The sequence below is a fragment of the Triticum urartu genome, chromosome 7 (assembly GCF_003073215.2).
Source record: "Triticum urartu cultivar G1812 chromosome 7, Tu2.1, whole genome shotgun sequence".
Lineage (NCBI taxonomy): Eukaryota > Viridiplantae > Streptophyta > Magnoliopsida > Poales > Poaceae > Triticum > Triticum urartu.
Genome location: NC_053028.1, coordinates 614453636 through 614473635, shown reverse-complemented (window position 1 = coordinate 614473635; position 20000 = coordinate 614453636).

The window sequence follows — 20000 nt, the reverse complement described above, 5'->3', positions numbered from 1 at the left end:
TCTCTCCAAGGCTTCGAGGTGGGTTGCTCTCAAACGACAAAAGCCGTACTCTGAATCTGAGCAGCCAACCGTTTATGGTTGTAGGGGGTGGGCTATTTATAGCCACTAGGAAACCCGACCTGATTTGTCCGAAATGACCCTGGGTCACTAAGGAACTGACATGTGTTCCAACGGTCAGATTTCAAACTCACACGACAACTTTACTTGGGCTACAAGCAAAGCTGACTTGTCCGACTCTGGACAAGATTTGCTCTCATAGTCTTCACTCGAAGACATAGGTTTTTGTTTAAGCATCACTTCAATCATTCTGACTGGTTCTCTTGGACCCCACTTAACAGTACGGTCATTCCTATGACTCAACACAGAAGAAAAATAACTATGAAAGATCTAAGTCTTCGAGCTCCATAGGCTTCATGCGGTGTCTTCTCTTGTCATAGTCTTAAATGTGAATATCTTCATATACCACCTTTGACATCAATGTCTTCATACATTTTGAGGGGTCATCTCTGGTGGGAAAACCGAATCAATGAGGGACTTCTACCTGTGTTATCCTGCAATTCTCACAAACACATTAGTCCCTCAACTAGGTTTGTCGTCAATACTCCAAAACCAACTAGGGGTGGCACTAGATGCACTTACAATCTCCCCCTTTTTGGTGATTGATTGCAAACTAGTTGAAGTTTTCAACGGGGAATATAATGTGTGAAATTGTAAAGGATAAGGAATTGTCTTCATAAGTTACAAGGGCTCCCCCTGAAGATGTGCATATAAGTAATTTGCTTTTGGAATGCAAATGCACATGGCAGGTTGTGCTTGTGTAGATCCACTTCAACTTATGATGACAATCCACTATGCATGTGAAATTATGTGAAGATAATGACATGCATAATGGAAAATGGACATCTGCAGAATGATCTAAGTGCGGAATTTATCATCGCAACACAAGGTAGCAAATAGGTAGCAGACGACCATCAAGTTTAAGTGTTACAACTCAAAGAACCAAATGTTTCAAAACGAGAGTTGTAAGCATGAAGCAAAATATAAAACACCCGCCCATATGGACCCGTTTGAAGACTATCAAACTCATATGCTTCTCCCCCTTTTGTCAGTAAGGACCAAAAAGGTTTGAAGACATAGAGCCTCTACTTGTTCCCATGAGGAGTAGGTGAAGCAGCAGGGTCGTTGATGGTGTTTGGCGGTGCAGACGAGCTTGGAGCAGTGTCGACATGTGCTGAAGGAGGCGGCAAAGAAGTAGCATCGTCTTCATCCTCGATCACTCTGGCATTCACGGTTGCAGCAGAGGAAGAGAACTCAGAGTCTTCAAGTGATGGAGTTCGTCGGAGCACAGCCCGGCGAGGAGGTGTGGAGTCAAACTTGAAGCGCTCAATGAAGCCATCCTCTTGCAGATCATCTTGAGAACACATCAGCGTCAGCCCTTTCCATGTGCGTCGAGATGTTTCATGAGCAACAAAGGCGTTCTTGGTGGCAAGATTACGAATGCGATTAACATCCACCAAGAGGATTTGCATTTGACGCTTTAGCCAGTCATGATGCCTATCCTGTTTCTGATGAAGGGCCACCAGAAGCTCTCAGTCATTGAGGACACGAGTGCGCTTCTTGGGTCGTTGAGCAATGGTGCTATAAGTGGCTTCAGTAAGAGCAGGATGCGGTGCACGGGTAGTGCCAGCCAAAGGATACACACGTGTTACTGCTTCAACGCCTTCAACGTTCTAAGAGAAACTTTGATGCTCTGCATTCTAAAGACTTAGAGGTTCCTTGGCAGGCTCAGGATATATGGCTTCAATAGACATATCCACATCAGGCAAAAAGATCCGATGATTGCGGGCAGATGGCTGATATGAGATAGCAGAGTGAAGTTTGATCAGCCGCATCACCCAAGGGGCATAGAACTTCAACCCGAACAGATCAGAGCCAGATGCAGCAAGTTGGCGAATGAAGAAATCCTGTGTATTGAAGCATTTTCCATGAAGAATATAGAAGACCAAAGTCTTCATTGCACCTTCCAGCTGGGCACGGGGAGAATGTCCTTTGATTGGCCAGAGAGTTCGCCTTATGATATGATAAATGGTCCTTGGCAGATATTCAAGGTCTTCAACAAAGAACACCATGGGATAAGCAGCATCTTGGGGCAATGGCTTCATCATACTGAGCATCTGACTCATATTGGGTTCAGTCTTCTGAAAGATGCTCTCAACAGCTTCACTGTGAAGCTGACAGCCATGCTCATAGAGATCGCCAGGAGTGGGCAAGCCAGTGAGCTCAATGATGTCAAAGGCTTTGGCTTTGTGATGAACGTTTCCAGTCATCCACTCCAGGACCCAAGTCTTTGGATCTCTGTTATACCCGCGGATGTGAAGTGTGGCATAGAACTGGAGCAGCAACTCTTCATTCCAATGCTCTTGGTCAGTGACGAATGGCAGCAGCCCAACTTCCTTGAAGCAATCCAAAGCTTCTTCCAGACAGGGCAGACCAGCTATAGCTTCAATGTCAAGGCGCTTGTGTGGGAAGATGCGACCTTGGTTGTAAAGAATGCATGAGTAATAGCTTCGCTGCTGATAGCTCCAGAACCGATCAGATGATATTCTTTCCCTGGAGTAGGGGTTCCTGGAGCTATTGAAGAATGTGTTGTCTACTCTGAAGCCATTGATGTTGAAGGAGCCAAGTGCTGATGCAGGACTTGGGAACTTGGGCAATCTTGGGATTGGCTTTTGGACCTGAGGCATGTGCTCAACATGATAGTCGAATTGGGGATCGGCAGCAGACGCAGGAACAGAAGCAGCAGGATCAGTGGCTTCGCTGACTTCTGGTGCTATTGGGGGTGAGGGCTCCACATTAGCTTCAGCCATGACGGCGTCAGTGGCTTCAGTGGTGTTGGTGGTGGCAGACTCTAGATTTTCAACCTCCACTTGACGAGCTGGAGGGTCGGTCACGATCACGTTCTCCTCGAGAACCGCTTCTTGGTGGGGCAGGGGAGTAGCAGCTTGTGGAACTTCTTCTTCCGTGGCTGATGCAGCCGGATTGTCTTCAGCAGAGACTTGAGGCCTTGGACCTTTGCGAAGCCTGCGCAACGCGGGCGACGCCTGTGGAGCTGGAGTGGGCTGGGCCTCATAGTCTTCTTCCTCTTGTGGGCGATCCGCCCATGAAGCATCCTGTGCCATTGGCGTCAGCGGACGACCAATGCTGATGAGTTCGCTATTTTCAAGCTGAGGAAGAACTGCACCATCTTCTACATGGTCATGTTGACCAATGTCTTCAGCAGTGATGGGATCAGCCGCTGGCAGTCTTTAGCTTCAGGAGCCTCTGTGGAAGCAGGCTCATGGATTGTCAGTTGGCGTTCAGCTTTAGGATAAACCATTGAAATAGGTTCATCTATCAAAGGCTCTGTGGGAGCAGCCCGTTCCTTCTTGGTCTTTCGTTTCTTCTTGGAGGGGGCAGTAGGAGAGGTTTCAGGATGTTTCCTCTTCCTGGCTTTAGTCTCAGCAGTCCTTGTCTTCTTGAGCTCTGAAGCGGTTAACCGGCTTTTTGGCTTCGAGCCAGTCAGTCTAGTTGGGAAGACAATCGGAACTGCTTCCTGCCTTGGTGCGTCGGGTTCAGCCGTAGTAGGCTTCTTCTTCTTCTTTGCGGCCATCCTGGGGTCAATGCCAGGATGCCCAAGGGCCTTGCGCTTCTCAGCCTCATTGTAGGCTTGCACACATCTGTCAGCCAGAGCCTTCATGCGCTCACGCGAACCCTGAGCTTCTGCACGTTTCTTTAGAAAGTCTTCCTTGAGCTCGTGCATCATGATCTTGAAGTTCTTCACTTCTTGCACACTGAGCTTGGCCATATGCTTCTTGAACTGAGCCTTTTCATAGTCAATCTTCTACTTTAGTTCAACAACGCGCTGGGCGATGGCTAGCTCTGAAGCAATGGCGCCTTGGAAGGCGACACTGAGGCCAATGGGTAGCTGCAGATCATCAAAGCTGATGTTTGGCGTGTCAAACCACTCGTCAATGAAGTTGTGGATGATGGTTACATCAAAGAGAGGCAGATCATTGAAGATTTCGGCTTGTTCTTTGCTCTTGATGAGTTGCTCAAGAGCGTCATCTGCAAGATCTTCATCACTTGACAGATCAATGTCATCATTGTGCAGAATGGCAGCAGGTGTTAGCTCTTGGCCGGTGTGTGGCAGAGGCATCTTGGCCATCTCGGGCTTGGAGATGTGTGATAAATCTTCGGACTGCACACTGTCTTCAGGAGGTGCAGTTGCCAGTGGCTTCGCCCTTGAGATTTTTGGTGAAGGGGCAGGCTTTGAAGATTTGGGCTTCTTCAACTTCTCTGGCGTTGGCGCTGCAGGCGCTTCATCTGATTCAGCGTCAGCTGCAGGCTCATTCACGGCTGTCGCTTGAACCAAGATATGGGTGATGAGTCCTGCAAGGTTGTAGAAAAGACCAACGACATTGGGTTCTGCATCGCGTGTGCCGTCAGCCCTTGGAGCGGAAGGACCAGGGTTGAAGTCTAATCCAAAAAACTTCTTGTTCTGCTTTGCTGAGTTCTTGGCAAACTGGAAGTTGCGCTTGAACATATTGTCGTCACGGCACCATAGTAGTGACGATGGGTGTGCATCTACAGGCTGTGGCCCACGGACCATGCAGGGATAGAAGAGTTCAATGGCTTCTTCTCTGGACCTGGGTTGAAGATTCTTGTATAGGATGTCTCCCCATGGTCTCTTGATGGCATTTTTCTCAGCATATTCCTGGGACACAAACCGGTATTTAAACCATTGTTCTGCCCAATATCTTCGAATCCATTGGATTCGGGTCTTGCGCTGATTATAATCCTCTTCAGGATCTGTCTTGTAAAGCTCTGAGAGGTCATCAGGCAAATCTCTTGATGTCCCCCCACGACGCTGTCTGCCACCCTTCCTTACTGATTTCTCTGCATCCATGAACTTCAAACTGAAAGGCTTCAAAACGTTCAAAGGCTTCAAAGGTTTTCGCTTGCTGGACAAACAGGAACTGGCTTCGGGAGAATTTATATGATGTTGTAAGAATTCTGGAAATGAATGCAGGCTATGAGAACCAAGGGATTCTCCCACGGACATGTACCTGTGACAGCATTAAGGTGAGAGGGAAGGGGAAGAGGTCATATGCATTCTCAGAAGATTTTGAAGATAAATCAGTTTAGAAGACATTGACCTTATCGTGCGAAGACATTCACTCATAGATAAGGAGTTGGTTCCAGATTTGTACGAATCTAGAGATCAGTACAAGTGAGGAATCTAACTACTTGTGAAGCATAAGTGAATATACTAGGCATGTTATGAGATGCAGTAGGAAAGAGATTCAACTTGTGTGAATAGAAACTTCTTATGGTAGAAAGTGACAAAGCCATAGGATCAAAAGGGGCCGTAAAAAGAAGTTTTATTTACCACACTGGGAACTGCTAGACAGAGTGGAAGAGGAGGCCGAGCAGTTCGATCTTCCGTGCCCTAACTTGGCGACGGAGGACACCTACGGCGACGGCGGAGAGGAAGATGTCCGCGGTCAGCGTGAAGACGGCGTCGGAGAGGTTGCGGTAGTGAAGCGCTTCGTCGCCGGCGTCGTCGAGGGCTAGCGGTGGCGCTAGGCTTCGTGCGAGAGTGGAAGAAGAGATAATGACCTCTGTGAAGGGTGTATTTATAGGTACAGGGGCGACATTGCATTATTACACAGGTGCCCCTGGCGATTCACATCTGAGGAACATGTGGCCATCATGCAGTATATTGGGGTTTGTTCCACGTCTCACGCACGCCTAGATTGTCGGGTGGTCATTCCTACTTCTCCGGGTTTCATGTGGAGGAATGAGCATTGAAAATGGACTTAATGTTTGTCTGTATCTTCTGCTGACAAGGACGCAGAGAAGACATTCGACAGTTTCAATAGAATGCATATGATTTGGAGAGATAGAGTTTGAGATAGAGAGCACAGAGAGGTTAGGGTCCGATCACATTCACTTAGATCAAAAGATTCAACAAGAAGACATAGCTATAAGTGAATGCTGTAGAGGACAGAACACTAGTATATATATAATCAACATAGTGAAGATAATCATGAAAACATGTTGAGATTGAAACCAAACCAAATGTGAAGACATAGCAAGGTAACGCCATGAGTGAAACACTTCAAATAGAACATTTGGTGGTGGCGTTACCCACCGTATAGGAAGTATTAGACCCAGACACGGCGCACAATTATCGTGGCGCTCCGAAGTCAAATTCCACATTAATGTATTCACACTTAGAATGTATGTCTTCATTGATTGAAGATATACTTTACTTCGTGTGTTGCACATCTAAGTCATCAATATGCATAATGTTGGGGAACGTAGTAATTTCAAAAAAATTCCTACGCACACGCAAGATCATGGTGATGCATAGCAACGAGAGGGGAGAGTATGATCTACGTACCCTTGTAGATCGCAACGGAAGCATTGACACAATGTAGAGGAAGTAGTCGTACGTCTTCCCGATCCGACCGATCCAAGCACCGTTACTCCGGCACCTCCGAGTTCTTAGCACACGTACAGCTCGATGACGCTCCCTGGGCTCCGATCCAGCAAAGCTTCGGGGATGAGTTCCGTCAGCACGACGGCGTTGTGACGATGATGATGTTCTACCGACGCAGGGCTTCGCCTAAGCACTACAACGATATGATCGAGGTGGAATATGGTGGCAGGGGGCACCGCACACGGCTAAGGAACGATCACGAGGATCAACTTGTGTGTTCTAGGGTGCCCCCTGCCCCCGTATATAAAGGAGCAAGGGGGAGGCTGGCCGGCCCTATGGGGCGCGCCAAGGGGAGGGGGAGTCCTCCTCCTAGTGGGAGTAGGACTCCCCTTTCCTAATCCAATTAGGAAACTTAAGGGGGAAGGAAAGAGAGGGAGAGGGAGAGGGAAAGAGGGGCCTCACCCCCCCTCCCTAGTCCAATTAGGACTCCCCATGGGGAGGGGGCGTGCCACCTCCTGGGCTGCTGCCCTCTCTCTCCCCTCAGGCCCAATAAGGCCCATTACTTCCCCGGGGGGTTCCGGTAACCCCTCCGGCACTCCGGTTTTATCCGAAATCACCCGGAACACTTCCGGTGTCCGAATATAGCCGTCCAATATATCAATCTTTATGTCTCGACCATTTCGAGACTCCTCGTCATGTCCATGATCAAATCCGGGACTCTGAACAAACTTCGGTACATCAAAATGCATAAACTCATAATAATTGTCATCATAACGTTAAGCGTGCGGACCCTACGGTTCGAGAACAATGCAGACATGACTGAGACAAATCTCCAGTAAATAACCAATAGCGGGACCTGGATGCCCATATTTGCTCCTACATATTCTACGAAGATCTTTATCGGTCAGACCGCATAACAACATACGTTGTTCCCTTTGTCATCGGTATGTTACTTGCCCGAGATTCGATCGTCGGTATCCAATACCTAGTTCAATCTCGTTACCGGCAAGTCTCTTTACTCGTTCCGTAATACATCATCTCACAACTAACATATTAGTTGTAATGCTTGCAAGGCTTATGTGATGTGCATACCGAGAGGGCCCAGAGATACATCTCCGACAATCAGAGTGACAAATCCTAATCTCGAAATACGCCAACCCAACATGTACCTTTGGAGACACCTGTAGTGCTCCTTTATAATCACCCAGTTACGTTGTGACGTTTGGTAGCACCCAAAGTGTTCCTCCGGTAAACGGGAGTTGCATAATCTCATAGTCATAGGAACATGTATAAGTCATGAAGGAAGCAATAGCAACATACTAAACGATCGGGTGCTAAGCTAATGGAATGGGTCATGTCAATCAGATCATTCAACTAATGATGTGATCCCGTTAATCAAATAACAACTCCTTTGTCTATGGTTAGGAAACATAACCATCTTTGATTAACGAGCTAGTCAAGTAGAGGCATACTAGTGACGCTCTGTTTGTCTATGTATTCACACATGTATTATGTTTCCGGTTAATACAATTCTAGCATGAATAATAAACATTTATATGGATATAAGGAAATAAATAATAACTTTATTATTGCCTCTAGGGCATATTTCCTTCAGTCTCCCACTTGCACTAGAGTCAATAATCTATATTACATAGTAATGATTCTAACACCCATGGAGTCTTGGTGCTGATCATGTTTTGCTCGTGGAAGAGGCTTAGTCAACGGGTCTGCAACATTCAGATCCGTATGTATCTTGCAAATCTCTATGTCTCCCACCTGGACTAGATCCCGGATGGAATTGAAGCGTCTCTTGATGTGCTTGGTTCTCTTGTGAAATCTGGATTCCTTTGCCAAGGCAATTGCACCAGTATTGTCACAAAAGATTTTCATTGGACCCGATGCACTAGGTATGACACCTAGATCGGATATGAACTCCTTCATCCAGACTCCTTCATTTGCTGCTTCCGAAGCAGCTATGTACTCCGCTTCACATGTAGATCCCGCTATGACGCTTTGTTTAGAACTGCACCAACTGACAGCTCCACCATTTAATGTAAACACGTATCTGGTTTGCGATTTAGAATCGTCCAGATCAGTGTCAAAGCTTGCATCAACATAACCTTTTACGATGAGCTCTTTGTCACCTCCATATATGAGAAACATATCCTTAGTCCTTTTCAGGTATTTCAGGATGTTCTTGACCGCTGTCCAGTGATCCACTCCTAGATTACTTTGGTACCTCCCTGCCAGACTTATAGCAAGGCACACATCAGGTCTGGTACACAGCATTGCATACATGATAGAGCCTATGGCTGAAGCATAGGGAACATCTTTCATTTTCTCTCTATCTTCTGTAGTGGTCGGGCTTTGAGTCTTACTCAACTTCACACCTTGCAATACAGGCAAGAATCCTTTCTTTGCTTGATCCATTTTGAACTTCTTCAAAATTTTGTCAAGGTATGTGCTTTGTGAAAGTCCAATTAAGCGTCTTGATCTATCTCTATAGATCTTAATGCCTAATATGTAAGCAGCTTCACCGAGGTCTTTCATTGAAAAACTCTTATTCAAGTATCCCTTTATGCTATCCAGAAATTCTATATCATTTCTAATCAGTAATATGTCATCCACATATAATATCAGAAATGCTACAGAGCTCCCACTCACTTTCTTGTAAATACAGGCTTCTCCAAAAGTCTGTATAAAACCAAATGCTTTGATCACACTATCAAAGCATTTATTCCAACTCCGAGAGGCTTGCACCAGTCCATAAATGGATCGCTGGAGCTTGCACACTTTGTTAGCTCCCTTTGGATCGACAAAACCTTCTGGTTGCATCATATACAACTCTTCTTCCAGAAATCCATTCAGGAATGCAGTTTTGACATCCATCTGCCAAATTTCATAATCATAAAATGCGGCTATTGCTAACATGATTCGGACAGACTTAAGCATCGCTACGGGTGAGAATGTCTCATCGTAGTCAATCCCTTGAACTTGCCGAAAACCTTTTGCGACAAGTCGAGCTTTGTAGACAGTAATATTACCGTCAGCGTCAGTCTTCTTCTTGAAGATCCATTTATTCTCAATTGCTTTCCGATCAGCGGGCAAGTCAACCAAAGTCCATACTTTGTTCTCATACATGGATCCCATCTCAGATTTCATGGCTTCAAGCCATTTTGCGGAATCTGGGCTCACCATCACTTCTTCATAGTTCGTAGGTTCATCATGATCTAGTATCATGACTTCCAGAACAGGATTACCGTACCACTCTGGCGCGGATCTCACTCTGGTTGATCTACGAGGTTCAGTAGTATCTTGATCTGAAGTTTCATGATCATCATCATTAGCTTCCTCACTAACTGGTGTAGGTGTCACTGAAACAGTTTTCTGTGATGTACTACTTTCCAATAAGGGAGCAGGTACATTTACCTCGTCAAGTTCTACTTTCCTCCCACTTACTTCTTTCGAGAGAAACTCCTTCTCCAGAAAGTTCCCGAATTTAGCAACAAAAGTCTTGCCTTCGGATCTGTGATAGAAGGTGTATCCAATAGTTTCCTTTGGATATCCTATGAAGACTCATTTCTCCGATTTGGGTTCGAGCTTATCAGGTTGAAGCTTTTTCACATAAGCATTGCAGCCCCAAACTTTCAGAAACGACAACTTTGGTTTCTTGCCAAACCACAGTTCATAAGGCGTCGTCTCAACGGATTTTGATGGTGCCCTATTTAACGTGAATGTGGTCGTCTCTAGAGCGTATCCCCAAAACGATAGCGGTAAATCAGTAAGAGACATCATAGATCGCACCATATCTAGTAAAGTACGATTACGACATTCGGACACACCATTACGTTGTGGTGTTCTGGGTGGCGTGAGTTGCGAAACTATTCCACAATTTTAATGTACACCAAACTCGTAACTCGAATATTCTCCTCCACGATCAGATCGTAGAAACTTTATTTTCTTGTTACGATGATTTTCAACTTCACTCTAAAATTCTTTGAACTTTTCAAATGTTCAGATATACTCATATCTGCTTAAATCATCTGTGAAGGTGAGAAAATAACGATATCCGCCACGAGCCTCAATATTCATCGGACCACATACATCTGTATGTATGATTTCCAACAAATCTGTTGCTCTGTCCATAGTACCGGAGAACGGTGTTTTAGTCATCTTGCCCATGAGGCACGGTTCGCAAGTACCAAGTGATTCATAATCAAGAGGTTCCAAAAGCCCATCAGTATGGAGTTTCTTCATGCGCTTTACACCGATATGACCTAAACGGCAGTGCCACAAATAAGTTGCACTATCATTATCAACTCTGCATCTTTTGGTTTCAACACTATGAATATGTGTATTACTACTATCAAGATTCAATAAGAATAGACCACTCCGCAAGGGTGCATGACCATAAAAGATATTACTCATATAAATAGAACAACTATTATTCTCTGATTTAAATGAATAACCGTCTCGCATTAAACAAGATCCAGATATAATGTTCATGCTCAACGCTGGCACCAAATAACAATTATTTAGGTCTAATATTAATCCCGAAGGTAGATGTAGAGGTAGCGTGCCGACCGCGATCACATCGACTTTGGAACCGTTTCCCACGCGCATCGTCACCTCGTCCTTAGCCAATCTTCGCTTAATCCGTAGTCCCTGTTTCGAGTTGCAAATATTAGCAATAGAACCAGTATCAAATACCCAGGTGCTACTGCGAGCATTAGTAAGGTACACATCAATAACATGTATATCGCATATACCTTTGTTCACCTTGCCATCCTTCTTATCCGCCAAATACTTGGGGCAGTTCCGCTTCCAGTGACCAGTATGCTTGCAGTACAAGCACTCAGTTTCAGGCTTAGGTCCAGACTTGGGTTTCTTCTCTTGAGCAGCAACTTGTTTGCCGTTCTTCTTGAAGTTCCCCTTCTTCTTCCCTTTGCCCTTTTTCTTGAAACTAGTGGTCTTGTTGACCATCAACACTTGATGCTCCTTTTTGATTTCTACCTCCACAGCTTTCAGCATCGCGAAGAGCTCGGGAATAGTCTTATTCATCCCTTGCATATTATAGTTCATCACGAAGCTCTTGTAGCTTGGTGGCAGTGATTGGAGAATTCTGTCAATGACGCAATCATCTGGAAGATTAACTCCCAATTGAATCAAGTGATTATTATACCCAGACATTTTGAGTATATGCTCACTGATAGAACTGTTCTCCTCCATCTTGCAGCTATAGAACTTATTGGAGACTTCATATCTCTCAATCCGGGCATTTGCTTGAAATATTAACTTCAACTCCTGGAACATCTCATATGCTCCATGACGTTCAAAACGTCGTTGAAGTCCCGATTCTAAGCCGTAAAGCATGGCACACTGAACTATCGAGTAGTCATCAGCTTTGCTCTGCCAGACGTTCATAACATCCGGTGTTGCTCCAGCAGCAGGCCTGGCACCCAGCGGTGCTTCCAGGACGTAATTCTTCTGTGCAGCAATGAGGATAATCCTCAAGTTACGGACCCAGTCCGTGTAATTGCTACCATCATCTTTCAACTTTGCTTTCTCAAGGAACGCATTAAAATTCAACGGAACAATAGCACGAGCCATCTATCTACAATCAACATAAACAAGCAAGATACTATCAGGGACTAATTTCATGATAAATTTAAGTTCAATTAATCATATTACTTAAGAACTCCCACTTAGATAGACATCCCTCTAATCTTCTAAGTGATCACGTGATCCAAATCAACTAAACCATGTCCGATCATCACGTGAGATGGAGTAGTTTCATCGGTGAACATAACTATGTTGATCATATCTACTATATGATTCACGCTCGACCTTTTGGTCTCTGTGTTCCGAGGCCATATCTGTATATGCTTGGCTCGTCAAGTATAACCTGAGTATTCCGCGTGCGCAACTGTTTTGCACCCGTTGTATTTGAACGTAGAGCCTATCACACCCGATCATCACGTGGTGTCTCATCACGAAGAAATTTCGCAATGGTGCATACTTAGGGAGAACACTTCTTGATAATTAGTGAGAGATCATCTTATAATGCTACTGTCAATCAAAGCAAGATAAGATGCATAAAGGATAAACATCACATGCAATTAATATAAGTGATATGATATGGCCATCATCATCTTGTGCTTGTGATCTCCATCTTCAAAGCATCGTCGTGATCACCATCGTCACCGGCGCGACACCTTGATCTCCATCGTAGCATCGTTGTCGTCTCGCCAATCTTATGCTTCTACGACTATCGCTACCGCTTAGTGATAAAGTAAAGCATTACATCGCGATTGCATTGCATACAATAAAGCGACAACCATATGGCTCCTGCCAGTTGCCGATAACTTGGTTACAAAACATGATCATCTCATACAATAAAATTTAGCATCATGTCTTGACCATATCACATCACAACATGCCCTGCAAAAACAAGTTAGACGTCCTCTACTTTGTTGTTGCAAGTTTTACGTGGCTGCTATGGGCTTAAGCAAGAACCAATCTTACCTACGCATCAAAACCACAATGATAGTTTGCCAAGTTGGTGTTGTTTTAACCTTCGCAAGGACCGAGCGTAGCCACACTCGGTTCAACTAAAGTTGGAGAGACTGTCGCCCGCAAGCCACCTATGTGCAAAGCACGTCGGGAGAACCGGTCTCGCGTAAGCATACACGTAATGTCGGTCCGGGTCGTCTCGTCCAACAATACCTCCGAACCAAAGTATGACATGCTGGTAAGCAGTATGACTTATATCGCCCACAACTCACTTGTGTTCTACTCGTGCATATAACATCAACATATAAAACCTAGGCTCGGATGCCACTGTTGGGGAACGTAGTAATTTCAAAAAATTTCCTACGCACACGCAAGATCATGGTGATGCATAGCAACGAGAGGGGAGAGTATGATCTATGTACCCTTGTAGATCGCAACGGAAGCGTTGACACAACGTAGAGGAAGTAGTCGTATGTCTTCCCGATCCGACCGATCCAAGCACCGTTACTCCGGCACCTCTGAGTTCTTAGCACACGTACAGCTCGATGACGCTCCCTGGGCTCCGATCCAGCAAAGCTTCGGGGATGAGTTCCGTCAGCACGACGGCGTGGTGACGATGATGATGTTCTACCGACGCAGGGCTTCGCCTAAGCACTACAACGATATGATCGAGGTGGAATATGGTGGCAGGGGGCACCGCACACGGCTAAGGAACGATCACGAGGATCAACTTGTGTGTTCTAGGGTGCCCCCCTGCCCCGTATATAAAGGAGCAAGGGGGAGGCCAGCCGGCCCTATGGGGCGCGCCAAGGGGAGGGGGAGTCCTCCTCCTAGTGGGAGTAGGACTCCCCTTTCCTAATCCAATTAGGAAACTTAAGGGGGAAGGAAAGAGAGGGAGAGGGAGAGGGAAAGAGGGAAAGAGGGTCCGCGCCCCCCCTCCCTACTCCAATTCGGACTCCCCATGGGGAGGGGGCGCGCCACCTCCTGGGCTGCTGCCCTCTCTCTCCCCTCAGGCCCAATAAGGCCCATTACTTCCCCGGGGGGTTCCGGTAACCCCTCCGGCACTCCGGTTTTATCCGAAATCACCCAGAACACTTCCGGTGTCCGAATATAGCCGTCCAATATATCAATCTTTATGTCTCGACCATTTCGAGACTCCTCGTCATGTCCATGATCACATCCGGGACTCCGAACAAACTTCGGTACATCAAAATGCATAAACTCATAATAACTGTCATCGTAACGTTAAGCGTGCGGACCCTACGGTTTGAGCACAATGCAGACATGACTGAGACAAATCTCCGGTCAATAACCAATAGCGGGACCTGGATGCCCATATTGGCTCCTACATATTCTACGAAGATCTTTATCGGTCAGACCTCATAACAACATACGTTGTTCCCTTTGTCATCGGTATGTTACTTGCCCGAGATTCGATCGTCGGTATCCAATACCTAGTTCAATCTCGTTACCGGCAAGTCTCTTTACTCGTTCCGTAATACATCATCTCACAACTAACATATTAGTTGTAATGCTTGCAAGGCTTATGTGATGTGCATTACCGAGCGGGCCCAGAGATACCTCTCCGACAATCGGAGTGACAAATCCTAATCTCAAAATACGCCAACCCAACATGTACCTTTGGAGACACCTGTAGTGCTCCTTTATAATCACCCAGTTACGTTGTGACGTTTGGTAGCACCCAAAGTGTTCCTCCGGTAAACGGGAGTTGCATAATATCATAGTCATAGGAACATGTATAAGTCATGAAGGAAGCAATAGCAACATACTAAATGATCGGGTGCTAAGCTAATGGAATGGGTCATGTCAATCAGATCATTCAACTAATGATGTGATCCCGTTAATCAAATAACAACTCCTTTGTCTATGGTTAGGAAACATAACCATCTTTGATTAACGGGCTAGTCAAGTAGAGGCATACTAGTGACGCTCTGTTTGTCTATGTATTCACACATGTATTATGTTTCCGGTTAATACAATTCTAACATGAATAATAAACATTTATCATGATATAAGGAAATAAATAATAACTTTATTATTGCCTCTAGGGCATATTTCCTTCACATAAGGGTTTGGATGTGTGCCTGATCACAGGACATTTGAGGATTCCACGATATTTAGCTCACACCGTAACTTGCAAAATCTCTTCTCATCCAAGGGCTTGGTGAAGATATCTGCCAATTGCTCTTCAGTGTTGACGTGTATGATATCAATATCTTCCTTCACAACATGATCTCTGAGAAAGTGATGACGAATTTCAATGTGCTTTGTCTTCGAGTGCTGAACAGGGTTGTTGGCAATCTTGATGGCGCTTTCATTGTCACAGTAGAGTGGCACTTGCTTCAGATGAATGCCATAGTCCTTGAGGGTTTGCTTCATCCACAGAAGCTGAGCGCAGCAAGATCCAGCAGCAATGTATTCAGATTCAGCAGTGGACAGAGATACACAGTTCTGCTTCTTTGAAGACCAACATACAAGTGATCGTCCCAGAAAATGACATGTGCCTGATGTAGACTTGCGATCCACCTTTTCACCAGCATAATCAGCATCCGAGAATCCAACCAGATCAAACTCTGAGCCCGTTGGATACCATAATCCTAGAGTTGGGGTGTGAGCCAAATATCGAAGAATTCGCTTCACAGCTAAGTGATGCGACTCCTTTGGTGCCGCTTGAAATCGAGCATACATGCAAACACTAAGCATAATATCTGGCCTAGATGCACATAGATAAAGCAAAGAACCAATCATGGAGCGGTATACCTTTTGATCGAACTCTTTACCATTGTCGTCAGGACCCAGATGATGCTTGGCTGGCATTGGCGTCCTGAACCCTTTGCAGTCTTGCATACCGATCTTCTTAAGGCAATCTTTGAGATACTTCTCTTGAGATATGAAGATGCCGTTGCGTTGCTGTCGTATTTGAAGACCGAGGAAAAACTTCAGCTCTCCCATCATGGACATCTGATATTGCTCTTGCATCATATATCCAAACTCTTCACTGTACTTCTGATTGGTGCAGCCGAAGATAATGTCATCCACATATATTTGGCACACAAACAGTTCACCATCATATGTCTTCGTGAAGAGAGTGGGTTCGAGGGAACCAGGTATGAAGCCTTTGCTCTTCAGGAAGTATTTGAGTGTGTCATACCAGGCCCGAGGGGCTTGTTTGAGGCCATACAGTTCCTTGTTGAGCTTGTATACCATATCAGGATGTTTTGGATCTTCAAAGCCAGGTGGTTGTGCAACATACACTTCTTCTTCAATCTTTCCATTGAGAAAGGCGCTCTTCACATCCATTTGATAAAGAAGTATGTTGTGATGATTTGCATAGGCCAGCAGTATGCGTATGGCTTCAAGTCTAGCCACAGGAGCAAATGTTTCATCGAAGTCAATGCCTTCCACTTGAGTATATCCTTGAGCAACTAGACGAGCTTTGTTTCTGACAACTTGAGCATGCTCATCTTGCTTGTTGCGGTATATCCATTTTGTGCCTATTATGTTGTGCTTCCGAGGATCAGGACGCTTAACCAGTTCCCATACATTATTCAGCTCAAACTGTTGAAGCTCTTCTTGCATAGCTTGAATCCATTCAGGTTCCATGAAGGCTTCTTCCACTTTCTTGGGTTCTGTTATTGAGACGAATGCGAAGTGCCCACAGAAATTTGCCAACTGGGTTGCCCTTGATCGAGTGAGCAGACCAGGTGCATTGATGCTGTCAATTATTCTCTCAATCTGCACTTCATTGGCAACACGAGGATGTACAGGGCGAAGACTTTGCTCTTGCTGATCATGGTCGTTGTTGGAGGGATTGTCTTCAGGTTGAGCATTATCTTCAGGTTGATCTAGTGCGGAGATGATGAGTTCCTCTTCAGGATGAGCTTCAGAAGGTATGATTTCTCCAGTTCCCATTAGCTTGATTGATTCACTGGATGGAACTTCATCTAGCACATTTGGCAGGTGCTCTCTTTGTGAACCGTTAGTCTCATTGAACCACACATCCACGGTTTCAACCACTTTATAATGAAAGAGGTTGAAGACTTTGTAGGAGTGCGAATCCTTTCCATATCCAATCATAAAACCCTCATGTGCTTTTGGGGCAAACTTTGAAGTGTGATGTGGGTCCTTGATCCAGCACCTTGCGCCAAATACTCTGAAGTAACTGACATTTGGCTTCTTGCCAGTGAGGAGCTCATACGATGTCTTGTTCAGAAGCTTGTGAAGATAAACACAATTGATTGTATGGCATGCAGTATCAATGGCTTCAGGACAGAATTTTCTTAGAGTCTTGTATTCATCTAGCATTGTTCTGGCCATCTCAATGAGTGTTCTGTTCTTGCATTCGACGACGCCATTCTGCTGTGGCGTGTACGGGGCTGAGAATTCATGTGTGATGCCCAAGGTATCAAGATATGTATCAAGGCCAGTGTTCTTGAATTCAGTGCCATTGTCACTTCTGATGTGCTTTATCTTGGCGCCATAGTTGTTCATTGCTCGATTAGCGAAGTGTCTGAAGACATCCTGCACTTCAGTCTTGTAAAGGATTATATGCACCCAAGTGTATCTAGAATAATCATCAACAATGACGAAGCCATAGAGACAAGCATTAGTAGTAAGAGTTGAGTAATGAGTGGGACCGAAAAGATCCATGTGAAGCAGCTCAAAGGGTCGAGTAGTAGTCATGATTGTCTTCGAGGGATGCTTGGCCCTCGTCATCTTTCCTGCTTCACAGGCACCGCATAAGTGATCTTTCTTGAAATTGACACCCTCGATGCCTATGACATGCTTCTTCTTTGCAAGGGTGTGGAGGTTCCTCATGCCAGCATGCCCAAGCCTCCGATGCCAGAGCCAGCATTCTGAAGCTTTTGCTAGAAGACATACGGCAAGCTGTGGTCCTGCTGAGAAATCTACCACGTACAGATCGTCTTTCCGATACCCTTCAAACACTAGAGACTTGTCAGATTCCATTAGAACAAGGCAACGGTATTTTCCAAATATTACGATCATGTTCAAATCGCACAGCATTGAGACAGACATTAAGTTGAAGCCAAGGGATTCAACAAGCATGACTTTATCCATGTGTTGATCCTTTGAGATTGCAACTCTACCTAGACCCAATACCTTACTTTTACCAGTGTCAGCAAATGTGATGTGGCTCTTGTCGGAAGGACGTAAGGTTGAGTCCATCAGAAGGCTTCTTTTGCCAGTCATGTGATTTGTACACCCACTATCAATAATCCATTCTGTGGACGCTGGTGTCATACCCTACAGTGCAGTTAGGGGGATAGGCTTCACGAAGAGAGTTGTGAAGCAAAAACATTTGACGAACCAGTGGGTTATGAAAGCTTAGATCCATATTAGGACTGATAGGGAGAGTAGCAAGCGATTCAGGAATGAAGTACATAGTAAGACCATTCAGGCATTTGATCAGGCGCCCTACAAGATGTTTAAGGTCCCCAGCGATAGCGTCAGAAGATTTTGGTTTTCTGCCGGAGACCTTTCCCTGCAAAAGAGAGTTAAGCCTTCTTAACCACCCACATCTTCAAGGGTGGCTTAGAAGCGATAAGTCTAAGTGCAGCGTCTGAAAACTTTGGCTTTGGGGCTCTAGCAAAAAGTCATGCAGGTGGACAATAATACTCATAAGAATAAGCAGAATAGTTTTTGGTCTTATGAACATGGCGGTTCGATGAACCGCGCTCATATTCATAGGCCTGAGTATGGTTTCCCTGCAAAACATTTGCATTAGTGCGACTCAGGTGAGTCCTCTGTCTGTATGAAGCCTTTGGGCCATATGAAGCCTGTGGTCTGGGGTTTGTCTTCTTCATCTGTGGTGTCATGATGACATTCACAGGAAGATTGTCCAAACACCTTTTGGGCACCCAGATCTTCTTCATAGGCGGTCAATTCCTGCAGTTAGTACCAATGTACCTGGCAAACACTTCACCATTCTGATTCTTAAATAGTTTATAGTTTGCATGAAAGGATTCATCAATGACAATGGGGTTAGCACAAGTGAAGCCAGATAGACTGGATGGATCTGCTGAAGGTTCCTTTGCAGCAACCCATGTGGTTTTGGGATACTTCTCGGGTTTCCAGTAAGAGCCATCAGCATTCATTTTCCTTACGAACCCAACACCCTCTTTCCTCGGGTTTCGGTTCAGAATCTGCCTTTTGAGGACATCACATAGTGTCTGATGCCCTTTAAGACTTTTGTACATCCTTGTTTCAAGCAATGTCTTCAACCTAGCATTCTCATCAGCAATCGCAGTAGTATCCTCAGTAGAGGGGTTAGTTACCACATCAACAGTTGAAGATATTGCAACAGTAGCAGCAGTAGAACATTCAGCAACAGAAGCAGCATTATCACGCTCAATGCATTTAAGACATGGTGGTTCAAATCCTTCCTGAGCGGAACTGATTTGTTCGGCGCGAAGTGACTCATTTTCCTTTTGAAGATCTTCATGAGCCGCTCTCAATTTCTCAAGATCTTGCTTCCTTTGAAGATAATCAGAGGAAAGCTTTTCCTGAGTTGTTGAGAGCGTTTCATGACGACTTTCAAGTTCCTCATACTTAACATGAAGATTTTTTATGTCTTCAATTAAGGATTCAGATCGAGTCATTTCAGCGCCCAATAGATCATCGCTTTTGTCTAACAGTTTTTGAATATGTTCCATGGCTTTCTGTTGTTCAGTTGCAATTTTAGCAAGTGTTTTGTAGCTGGGTCTTGAATCACAATCAGAGTCATCTTCACTAGATGTTTGATAGTGAGTAGTGCGTGTGTTTACCTTGGCACCGCGTGCCATGAAGCAGTAGGTAGGAGCAGAGTCGTCCTTGTCATTTGCATCGGCGTCGGTGGTGAAGTCATTGTCTTCAGTGTTGAAGATAGACTTGGCAACGTATGCTGTATCTAGACTTGCAACACCAGAATCGGACTCCTCCTCAGACTCCACCTCCGCCTCCTCAGACGCGGACTCCTCCTCTG